This window comes from Gigantopelta aegis, chromosome 8 (genome assembly GCF_016097555.1).
Source record: "Gigantopelta aegis isolate Gae_Host chromosome 8, Gae_host_genome, whole genome shotgun sequence".
NCBI classification, from domain to species: domain Eukaryota; kingdom Metazoa; phylum Mollusca; class Gastropoda; order Neomphalida; family Peltospiridae; genus Gigantopelta; species Gigantopelta aegis.
The window spans coordinates 28,812,616-28,822,872 of NC_054706.1; the positions used below are offsets into that span (position 1 = coordinate 28,812,616).

At 39.9% G+C, this 10,257-nt stretch overlaps 1 protein-coding gene across 1 annotated transcript in view; it reads right to left on the bottom strand.

The window, feature by feature from the left end:
- Positions 1-8,200, bottom strand: part of LOC121379289 (high-affinity choline transporter 1-like) — a 34,558-nt gene extending 26,358 nt beyond the window's left edge. Inside the window, exon 1 of the mRNA XM_041507836.1 lies at positions 8,098-8,200. The gene's annotated coding sequence lies outside the window, so the exon portion shown is untranslated. The remainder of the gene's footprint in view (positions 1-8,097) is intronic.
- Between the last annotated feature and the right edge of the window lie 2,057 nt (positions 8,201-10,257).

Here is a 10,257-nt window from a genome sequence, read left to right on the forward strand (position 1 = left end):
GTTAGTCGATATGACTGCAGACAAAGCTTGAATGCGAAGTAATCATCACACCGTCACGCACGTAACCACACACCAATCTAATTACCTTAAAATATCTCCATAAAAAGAACCCCAGATACGAGTTCTTAGCGGAAATTGCCGATCTTTAATGAGCAGGGCAATCACGAGGTCCGTGACGTCAGAGACGCGTCGCTTGATCTGAAGCCTTACACCACGAAAACGCATTTAGAGTTTTTCGTACCACTCATAAAAGAATCTAAAGACTTGCACAGCTTACCAAAAAAAACAATGAGTGTTCGTTCGCAAACGTTTTGCCGTATCCAATATGAGCTGTTAGAATGAAGAAAGACACGACATTTACTTACCACAGTGATACTGAAGAAAAAACGGATAGCGAGTTCGGAGGGTGGAGAAACTGATGGTGCCAGACCAGACCGGTCGACCGCAATTTACAGCCCGGAGCCCGAAAGTAACCCTGGAGACAAAACCAAAACTCGGATGATAATTGCCGAGGTGTATACTGTTCATATTTAGCATAAAGATCACCTCGATATGATGTATTTAAATATGTAAAAAATATAAAAGTGGGACAAACATTTTTTTTTTTTGTTTTTTTAGAAAATATCGCATTTTTTATGTTCGGGCTGTAAAATGAAATCTGTATGCACAGGTGTAAACAAACGCTCTAATTTACGACAAGGCGCTTCACTTGCATTAACCTGGCTTGTAAAACAACATAAATGACTTGAGAGTTATAGTCAACTTTTAAACTAAATATATTTCTATTTGCATCAATAGAACGAAATGGGATTATAAGTATTTTTTCTGCTCGTCATAAAAAAAAGTAGCATATTATTAGGCCCTATTGGTAGGGTTGCGTTAGAGTAAAAACGACCACTCACGATACCCAGTGATAATTTTCTTTTGTCTTTGGTACTACGTACTTGGTCAGTTTTTGTAATTTTAGATGGGGAAAGTCTACTATAAATCAAGGGTTTTTACAGCATTTATTTACAGTAATGAAGCAGGTTCTGAAAGCAAGCGGCATAGCTGATAATGGTCCATTAACATTGTACTATAGTCGCGACAGGTGGACGCCACCAATACCCTGTGATCTTAAAAACCAGCGTGTCAAAAAGGGAGGGCACGTATTGGTTGTACGCATGTCTAGACCGTGGTAATCACTACCTGGTCGATACCCTGCAATATACACCTGCCAAGTCAGGAATCACATGTGCAGGCCACGCCACGGAAAGAAAGGACCAATTAACTAAAACAACACTCCGATTCTCAAGTCAGCCGTGGATGAAACATAATAGTTATTTTCGACACCGACAGTAGTGGGGTTTTTTGTATTGAACTCTTCGTGTTGCTTTGGGGCTTCGGGCGATGAGGAGGAACGTTTTGGTTGTGACGTATTCCCGCCGCCCGAAGATTAAAAACACATTAGGTTAAAATTATTATGGGCCGTTTTCTACACGTTTTTTAAAACATATTTAAATGCATCGTCACCTGAGATGTATCCTCATGCCAAAAATCCCATGTTTACTGTATATGCCATATTTAATTACTTATTGACGTTTCCTTCTTCGGACGGTGAATACAGATTTTGTTATGTAGGGCCTACAGCCCCTAACATGAAAAATCTTTTTTTTTCCAAAAAAATAATAAAGAAAAAAATTCTACATTTTTTGTTTTTAACATATATAAATTACATCATGCTGAGGTGTATCTTTGTGCCAAATATGTACAATGTACAACTCGGCATTCGCAACCGAGTACTGTGTTTGTCTCGGGTAACGTTCGGGCTCCGGGCTGGTAAATTAGGCGGACACCAAAGTACTATGCGGTGTTGGTGTCCAATCTTTTCTTTTGCGATAAAATACACGCGTCTTTTCTTCGGATACAATCCTTTGGAAAAACCATAAAAAAGACAATGCCGATCGTTTAAACTGTTTATTTTTACACCCGAAGGCCGCGACTGTACGGCACTGTTGGACTGAAAAGATCGTAAGCCCCTTACTCCATATATAAACAGTTAACAACAATGGAAGAGTACAGCGGCTCTGACGTCACTTCCCTTTTTTTTCCGAACGCTCACGACAGAAATATGCATAAATCGTACTTTGATACTGGTTAGCGTAATTTCTTCATTTTAAGTTAACTACACGTATTTTATTCTTATAAAGTTATTTGTATATATTTTCATATCATTTTTCTTTTAAAATGAGCTATAATATGGTCTCGTGTCATGTTTCCTTTAACAGTTAACAAACTGAAGCTGTGAGTTGTGATTCTAATACAGGTGAGGTGGATAGGGGCTAATCCCCTCTAAAGACTCTGTACCAGGCACAATTGCTTGATGTAGGATAACAGAATATTGATTTACAGACAGTAACTTTTATAACAATTACAGTGAGCTGTGTTTATCCACTTTTTTTGGAGCTGTCAACGGTCGTTCGCGAAATTTACACGTCGCGAACATTCGCTAAGGTATACATTCGCGAAAAAAAAAAACACGTCGCAATATTAATACTGTTTACAGTATATATATACAGCATATATATAGTATATATATATATATATATATATATATATATATATATATATATATAATATATATATATATAAAACAGTGTTCTAGCTAGCAATAAATAGAGGGGCGCCCCTGATTATCGCCGCCCTGCCCTAATTCATTGTCAAACAAAAATACAAAGTCTTGCCGTGTACAGTGTACAGTGTTGTTATGAGTCTGAATTCCCAACTAAAAAAACTTTGACAATATATTGTTTAGCCACAGTTGTGGAAGCCGACAGCAGTAACGTGGTGTGCTTTTGTTTTCTATTGTTAGTCGATATGACTGCAGACAAAGCTTGAATGCGAAGTAATCATCACACCGTCACGCACGTAACCACACACCACCTAGCAAACACCTAGTTAAAAGTAGGCCATCATGATAAACTTCGACAGAACATCAAATGCGAAATTTATTTTGATAAGTAAAATTTTGAAAGTAATTTTTGCCTTTGCAAATACCCAGACAAAGATACATATAGTTTTAACTGATGTCAGTAGTCCTTATCAATGACATATTGATTGCATCTTTATAATATGGCACAGAGTAAACTTGCAACACTGGTTATTTGGTCTATGTAGGCATAACTGTGTTTTGATAAAAGCATGTCTGCAAAAGCTATTTAATGAAATCTATCTAGATCTTGACATGCGATAATAGCCGTTTTTAAATGCACCCCTGCGCGTGCTGTAACCTCACCGTGGTGCAGGGGTGTAACATTATTTTTGAGAATGGCCAATACAGCACATTTGAAATTTTGAGTAAAAGTCAGTATCTATCTGTGATATTTGTATTTTTGCACAGTTCTTTACACTGTTTTTATTTAAATCTTCAATTTTTATATTGATGTTGATCATCACTTTATTTGTTTGTATTACCATAGTTTGACACCCAATAGCCGATGTATTTTTCGTGTTGGGGTGTCGTTAAACATTCATTCATTCATTCATTCATTTTAAATGCAGTGATCAATTTGTTACAAATATATCCTTATGTCAATTTTTTAATTTGTTTGTTCTTTTATTTATTTCTTTATTTTTATTTATTTCTAATCTTTCTCTTTGTTTTCATTTCTTGATTTCTTTTAATTATTTCATTTATTTATTTTAAATTACATTTGGGCATGATATTAATTAACCCGTAGAGTGCTGCAGACGTGTATAGACGTCCTAGGTCAAGTATTATGAGTTCACATGGAACCGTCGTCATTTTACATATGAAAACGTTAATGGATAATAGGTGCATAAAATCCTCAAAGATATAGACAAATGACAGCTGAGAATGGGTGTTTATTGCAAATTTAAACAAATAAAAAATAAATAAAGATGCGTTTGTTTTTAATCTATGATGTTGTAGTTTTTATTCCTCAGTGTAGGCCTACCCACATGCTACAACGAACTGTATCATACATTGCTATATCACCAGAATTACAAGAACAGTGTAGTATCACTTCGAAATATTACTAAAACGTAGTTATATGGAACACGTTTTACTATAACGACTTGACAACTTGAAGAGAAAATTTCCTTGAACACGGAGGGGTTTTCACCCTGAAACCCTAACTTGCATGCGCGCCTGAACCGATACAAAGTTTCGTTATTATATTTTGATAAAGATTTAAAGAGATTTGAGAAAAGAATAAAGATTTTTGGAAATAATCCTCTAACGTGGGATAAAATTTTCTGTTCGTTTTATTTTTATATTCTTCAAATCGCATTGACATCGCTAACTGATAAAAGTAGTTTCGTTTTTATAAAGGCGGTCAAAATAATATTTGACACCAAAGATAAATTATTTTAATGGTGAACACTAGATTAAAATAAAACTGACATCGAAAACATTTAGTTTCCATGGTTTCGGGCTTTCCGACAGACAGTTAAATGGAGAATCACGTGACAAAGAAGTCTGACCTGGATATGCAAATTAGGTGTATCCTGTTTCGATACAGTCTGTTGTATCGTAGTTTTTAGTAATAGGCCTACATTGTTCGATATAATACATTTTTGGTAGAAGAATACAACTTTTTCTTTTGATTTAACCATTTTCGTTAACACATATCATTTGAGATCTTCGGCAACACATTCAATGCGATATTTTCTGTGCGAGTTTAAACAGACGATATTATTTTTCCAAAGGTGTGCATATGTTTCGTACTTTTTTCTTCATATTATTTTTTTTTTTTTTTTTTAAATTGTTCTAATATCGTCTTTGTAAGTTAAAAGTAGTTATTACAGTAATTGTAAATTAAGTGAAAACATTAATTAAAATGCGCAACTTTCTATTTTTGAAGTAATATCCGTGCTCGTTATGTAAAGTCATGTGTCGAACAGCACGTGCGTGTTTGCACACGGTTAATAGTTCTGCTCAGCGACCATTAAATTGCTAGCTCGAGTCACCTCCAGCCCTCCGCTTATATATTGTAGGGGAACTATATATCAATATAAATAAGGGGAGGACTGGAGGTGACTCGAGCTATTAGATTGCGTGTCGATCTGGTCAAAAATATACATTTACCGACCAGCGATATTACTTTACTATTTACGATTGGCTAATGGGGCCATTCGTCGTTCGACACATTTTACCAGGCACAGAGGAATCAAGTAGATATTGTGTGTGTGTTGGGGGGGGGAGGGGGGGGGGGGGGGGGGGGGGGGCCGACAGATCGAGGGTGGAAATAATTTTTTAAGGGTGTTCCGGGGTATATTCCCTCGTAAACTTTTAAAAACTAGATGACCTGAAATGCAATTTCCTGCATTCTACAAATAAAATTCATCTTTGCCTTAATATTTACTACAATATTATCTTTGATTCAGAATTATTATGGTGGGGGGGGGGGGGGGGGGGGGGCACTAGAGCCCTGTCTCCACCGTGCCTGTTTACGTAACGCTCTCAAGAAGATGGGGAATCGTGGGATGCGTTTGTATACCGCTTTTGACTGAAACATATTACAAAAATATAACTTGAAAAGGGTTGCATGAAAAAGAAAAAAAATATATCATGTTACTACGTTTTGATATCAGTGTAACTGGCTAGCTGAAGGTCGCCTGTTACACTGTTGTCTAAACCTCGCCAAATAATCACATTATCAAAACGTAAAAACCTGATATTCTATATTCTATTGCGAGTGAGAGAGAGCGGGGTATTAAAAGTGCAAGATTTTGAATTATATATACTACTCAAAAGAATTTAAGGGTCAAAAATTTATAACCAAATAAGTTTCAGAGTGTATTAGATTGATGATGTAAACTACACCAAATTTTTTATTTATTGTTCGATATTTACAAAAACCCACAAATAAACGTCACTGTATACAAGAAAGTCACATGACATGCTGTCAAAGTTGAAGGTTGTCAAACATGGATTTTACACATTAGAACATTCGTTTAATAGTGTGTGAATCCACCCCTGGCGCGAATACACTCGACACATCGTTGCCTCATGCTGTTGATCAGACGTCTGAAGAACTCTTGGGGAATGGCCTGCCACTCTGCCATAAGAAGTTGACCCAGATCATGAAGGTTGGCCGGAGGGGCATGGTTATCCCGAACTCTCCTGCCTAATTCGTCCCAGGCGTTCTCTATTGGGGCCAAGTCAGGCGAATATGCTGGCCAATCCATCCTGGCGATACCTTGTTGTCTGAGAAAGTCCGTTACCACCCTGGCGCGGTGGGGTCTGGCATTGTCATCCTGCAGAACTGCCCTGCCGCCAATCTGCTGAAGGCCTGGGAGAACCAACAGCCGGATAATCTCATTCAGATAGCGGATTCCATTCAGATTGCCATCCACCACATAGAGGGGGGTCCTGTGGTGGATAGAGATGCCGCCCCACACCATGACGCTGCCACCACCGAACCGGTGATGTTGTGTAACGTTAACGTCAGCGAAGCGCTCCCCAGGACGTCTGTAGACACGAACCCGACCGTCGTTGAACTGGAGACTAAACCTGGACTCATCAGTGAACATCACTCGACCCCACTGAACACGTTGCCATTGCCACCGCAGATGAAGCGTGCACCAGTGACGTCTGGCCGTTCTGTGACGTGGTAGGAGTGGTGGTCGAACAGCCTGGCGACGGCAGCGTAGATTATTGGCTCTCAGACGATTGCGTATGGTTTGATCAGACACTCGAGTTCCAGTCGCAGTCCGCAGATTGTCAGTAATCGGCGTGCAGTGGTTGTGCGTTGACGTAGAGCCATATTGGTGATGTAGCGGTCCTCTCTATTTGTAGTGCTTCGGGGTCTTCCCGAACGTGGACAGAATTCGTTGCTTGGTTCCGTTGCCACAGTCGGCCAATGACATTCTGACTGACACCAAGTCTCAGAGCAACATTTCTTTGCTTATTGCCATCCTGAAGCCAAGCAATAGCCCTTCCTCGATCTTCGATAGTCAGTTGAAGTCGTACCATTGTCGAATTTGGAGTGTGCACCGTACACGAACGCAAGCTCCAATTATACGGAAATTCAGCATTGGGAACATGGAATACACGTGCAAAGCGTGCAAATGAAGCGCTTTGTGAAAAAGCAAGTTATGGGCACTTAGCAGACCTTTCGCTTTCGCCCTAATTTACGTGCAAATATAAGCATGTTTTCGCCATTAGAACTAGTCGACAGTGTCAATGACAGTGGATTTTAATTCATTTATGGGTTGCTTAGACCCACTTTCGTCAAAATGGAACAATACCATGCGTTGCATTGTGGTCTAGTTAATATAATTGACATTCAGAAAATAATGTCGAAAATATCGTCTGACCCTTAAATTCTTTTGAGTAGTATATACTTATTGTTGACTTGCCACAAAGATCAACAAAAAGGTGTGGGGAGGGGGGTGTCAACGACACTACTAGAGCACATTGATATGTTAATTATCGGCTTTGGATGTCACACATTTGGTAATTTTGACATATAGTTTTTTCATTACCGTATTTGACCGGAAATAAGCCCAGGGGGCCAAGACAACTCATTGTGAGCTTAGCACGGGGTGGCTTATTCCCAGACATGGGGCCAGTTTTGTTGAAAAAAATAAAATAATAATAATTAAAATAAATAATAATAATTAAATGAACTAGGAAGAAAACAAAAAAACGTTCAGTAGCACATCTATTAATTCGTGGTTAGGCCATCGATCAACAGGCTGGTAGGTACTGGGTTCGGATCCCAGTCGAGGCATGGGATTTTTAAACCAGATACCGACTCCAAACCCTGAGTGAGTGCTCCGCAAGGCTCAGTGAGTAGGTGTAAACCACTTGCACCGACCAGTGATCCATAACTGGTTCAACATAGACCATGGTTTGTGCTATCCTGCCTGTGGGAAGCGCAAATAAAAGATCCCTTGCTGCTAATCGGAAAGAGTAGCCCATGAAGTGGCGACAGCGGGTTTCCTCTCAAAATGTGTGTGGTCCTTAACCATATGTCTGACGCCATATAACCGTAAATAAAATGTGTTGAGTGCGTCGTTAAATAAAACATTTCTTTCTTTTTTATATACATGCTGTTAATATCTTAACGAATAATAAACCGTACTTACTGTTTACGATAGTCCTAGAGGCCAGTGGTAGGTTCTGTGTCAGGGACGCGCTTTGAATACCAATTCGACAATTAAGACCGCAACGAACTATCGCATAAAACAGGTTTCACATAGTTATTTACCGCTATAGGGTGTATACTACCAAATCAAATCCCATTGACGACAATAGTAACATATGTGGCTAAAACTTCTACCTAAAGCGTATCGATCGACATAAACACCACAGATATAAATACTTCCACCCCTCACCCTTAAAGTGAATCAGAAAAAAAAAAAAATGGGAGTGAAGCTGCTCATTTCAGAGATATATTTCCATACAAAATACTCTTTTTTTTTACAGGTACCCCTCACATGTTTCAAGCACAAGGCAAATTTACACAGTTGTACTCGATGAAATAAAATTGCATACATATTTTGCTCAGACGAAACTTGTTTTTTTACACCCAATACACTCACATTTATCGCCAATTACAGGACTTGTGCTGTTAACTGCTGTATCCAAAGTTGGGGTGCACCTCAAACTTTGACCCTGCCGGAAGTTATTTGGTTTAGTACTACCTATATTGCGGTCAGTAGGCTTCGCTTGACTAGAGAAAGTGAAATGGAATAACTGAAGAATACAACCTGAACGTCCATAATTTGAATTCAGGCGTGTGTGCAGGTATGTGTCCTGTCATGGACAAAAACTCTCTGGCGAAGTCAGAGGTTGTGCCCACGACAGGCGTACTTAAACAGTTCCCTGATGGAAGCATGTCAAACAGTACCCACACCCACGAGTGTGTGTTGTTGGGGTGGGGGTGGGTTGGAGAAGGGTTTCGGGGTCGATATCCTTGCTTAAAGCGAATTTAATTTTTGTTAAAATATATTTTGCAGGGGAGGATGTCAGAGTCCATCCACCCCCCCCCACCCCACCCCACCCCCACCTGTAATCAGCGGCCACCTGTAATCAGCGGCCGCTTTTTCCCTCCCAAACGAGATATAATGTAAATGCACCTGTAATAAGCGGTCACCTGTCTAACGCAGCCAGCGGCCACCTAAATCGGATCCCAAATCGCTAAAATACCTGTATTATGCGGCCACAGCAAATGTTTACTGTTACATAAAGGATATTTTAACAACAGCAATAAGGTACAGCAAATAACCGATCTTCACACCTTCAGGAATACTAGTACCTATTCAGTCCCGACATCAAGACAGTATGACTCTGGAATGCATCTAATTGCTTCTACCGGCCTCGGTGGCGTCGTGGTAGGCCATCGGTTTGGATCCCAGTCGAGGCATGGGATTTTTAATCCAGATACCGACTCCAAACCCTGAGTGAGTGCTCCGCAAGACTCAATGGGTAGGTGTAAACCACTTGCACCGACCAGTGATCCATAACTTGTTCAACACAGGCCATGGTTTGTACTGTCCTGCCTGTGCAAATAAAAGATTCCTTGCTGCTAATCGGAAGAGTAGCCCATGTAGTGGCGACAGCGGGTTTCCTCTCAGAATCTGTGTGGTCCTTAACCATATGTCTGACGCCATATAACCGTAAATAAAATGTGTTGAGTGCGTCGTTAAATAAAACATTTCTGCTCAGCGACCATTAAATTGCTAGCTCGAGTCACCTCCAGCCCTCCGCTTATTATTATGTAGGGGAACTATATATCAATATAAATAAGGGGAGGACTGGAGGTGACTCGAGCTATTGGATTACGTGTCGATCCGGTCAAAAATATACATTTACCGACCAGCGATATTACTTTACTATTTACGATTGGCTAATGGGGCCATTCGTCGTTCGACACATTTTACCAGGCACAGAGGAATCAAGTAGACATTGTGTGTGTGTGTTTGTGGGTGGGGGGGGGGGGGGAGGGAAGAGACAGGGGCCGACAGATCGAGGGTGGAAATAATTTGTTTAGGGGGTTCCGGGGTATATTCCCTCGTAAACTTTTAAAAACTAGATGACCTTAAATGCAATTTCCTGCATTCTACAAATAAAATTCATCTTTGCCTTAATATTTACTACAATATTATCTTTGATTCAGAATTATTATGGTGGTGGTGGGGGGGGGGGGGGGGGAACTAGAGTCCTGTCTCCACCGTGCCTGTTTACGTAACGCTCTCAAGGAGATGGGGAATCGTGGGATGCGTTTGTATACCGCTTTTGACTGA